This window comes from Protopterus annectens, chromosome 5.part0, assembly GCF_019279795.1.
Source record: "Protopterus annectens isolate FY-2018-M chromosome 5.part0, PAN1.0, whole genome shotgun sequence".
Taxonomy (NCBI): Eukaryota; Metazoa; Chordata; order Ceratodontiformes; family Protopteridae; genus Protopterus; species Protopterus annectens.
Window position 1 is genome coordinate 47880441 of NC_056735.1, and position 2189 is coordinate 47882629.

Consider the following 2189-nt stretch of genomic DNA (forward strand, 5'->3'; position numbering starts at 1 on the left):
ATAGGAGTGTGACCAGACCGAATGGCAGTGCCCTGAACTGGTAGTGATCGGCTCCCACTCAGGAGTGGTGATCCATCTTTGTGGTAGGACACATCCTACAGGTCTATAGAGCACATCCAGTTATCCCTCCCTAGGAAGGGAAGAATGGACTGTATTGTGACCATCCAGAAGCTTTGAAGTTTGATAAATTTGTTCAATAGGCTGAGATCCAGGATTTGTCTCCAGTCCCCTGTCTTTAGCACTAAAAAGAACCTAGAGTAAAACCTAGATCCTGTCTGATCGGGTGGTACTGGTTGGATGACTTTTCCCTAGCAGCTTTTCTATTTCCAAGGCTGCTAATTCCCTCTGATTGGGTGGTACATTGGGGATGGGAGTTAAATTAAATGGTATTTGGTAGCCTCTGGATATTAATCTCTGCACCAAAACATAAATAGTAATAAGATGCCAGGCTGGTAGATAGAGAAAAACAACCCCCAAATTGCTTCCAGAGGAAAGCAATTGGGCTGCTGCTCAGGAGCGCTGGTAGGGTCTGCCGGAGAAAGAATCTCTAGCTCCCTGGCTACACATACCCACTCTAGCCTGAAAGGGATGTCTTCCATATAAGTTGCCCCCTCTGCCCCTGGGAGGAATTCACCACGAGTGTCACAAAAAGGTCCTTGGGATTTCTTGAACCACATTTTTCCTCCCTTCTGGTTCCTGGAGAAGGATCTCTAGGGGTTGGAAAGACGTACGCCCACAGCAGACAAGGTCTTTCAGTTTCTCACTACGTGAGTGTGTATTTGGACCCAAAGTACAAAAGTGCAGATTCAAGTGCATTGACAGAGGATTTAAAGGGGTCTGCCAAGTCACACAACCACATCCAAGCATTATGTCTCATGAGATGTGGCAGCTTGAGCTGCTCCTTGGTGGAGTGAGATATCAAATGCATAGAGGAGATGGATTCAAGGGTAGCTAGCTGTGAGGTGATAGTATCACGGTCAGGCAGTACCTCACCAGAGACATTTTGGAAATTAGGTCTCTATGGAGGTGTCAAGTGTGCCAGGTAGTACAGCAACCAAATGGCAAGTGTCACTGAAGCACATGTCCATTTCCCTAGTCTGTCCCAGGTCAGAGACACTGGAGGATGGATGGTGGATCTTTTGCCAGTTCCCTCTTGGTTACCACATGACCATAGAATCAACTGTCAACTGCTAGGACCAGTCTGGCTGGCCTTCAGGTGTAGATCTGGCCTCTGGAGGGACATGTTCTACATTGTCTGGGGCCTTCCAGGCATGCTACACAATGATTTTAACAAGGTCATCTGCCGGTGGAGTCACCCAGGAAGTAGATGGCCGGGCACAGAAGGCCTGCAAGAGCACAGATTCCTCAGAAGAGGAATAGGACTTCGTCTCCCTGCTGCTTGAGGATTTCAAGAGAGTCTGAATGAGATGTCATCTGGGGAAACCATGGGAACCATCAGTGTCTTCAGTGATAAGATTCCTCCAGTGAAACAAGAGGCTTCCTCTTGTACCATTTCTTCTGGGGTGGCTCCCCAGTGGGATCTTCTGAGGACTCTGGAGAAGGGGTTCCCTTCAGAGGATTCTTGTGACTCCTGTGCCCAGGGTCCCAAAATAGAGGGTTGGGAGGGGTGCTTGCTAGGGAAGGGTTCCAATACTGATGTCATTGGTGCTGACTGCGAGTCCACCACCTGTACAGCAGGCCCACCCGAGGGATGGGAGTGCAAAACTGGGGGGGGGGGGACAACCTCAGAACCAGGGTCACACCTTGCCATGAGGAGCCCACCTCCAAGTGAGAACCAGAAGCCAGAGCCATGGACAGACCACACTAGCGAGAAAAATAGGCGCCAGGCCACATACTAAAGTACAGATGGTCCATGCACTGCTTTGGAGAGAATCAGTTCCACCGGAGCCAATGCAGCAAGGGTGGATGGTGCCAACAGGGAAAACACTGCTGTCAGAACTGAAGACAGTATGCACCAGAGTGAAGTATCTTGTTCTCGGCAGGTATTTGAGTTTTGGAGCCGAAGACCTGTCATCACCATTGCTTGGTATGATGCCAAAGCAGGTAGTCACCGGAGCCAATGACAGATCCAAGGATGGCACCGAAGTTAGTGCTGAGGTTGGACCCAAAATAGGGGTAAACATGGACAGTACTGAGGGAGAAAAGACAGAGCCTAGTGCGAAAGCGAA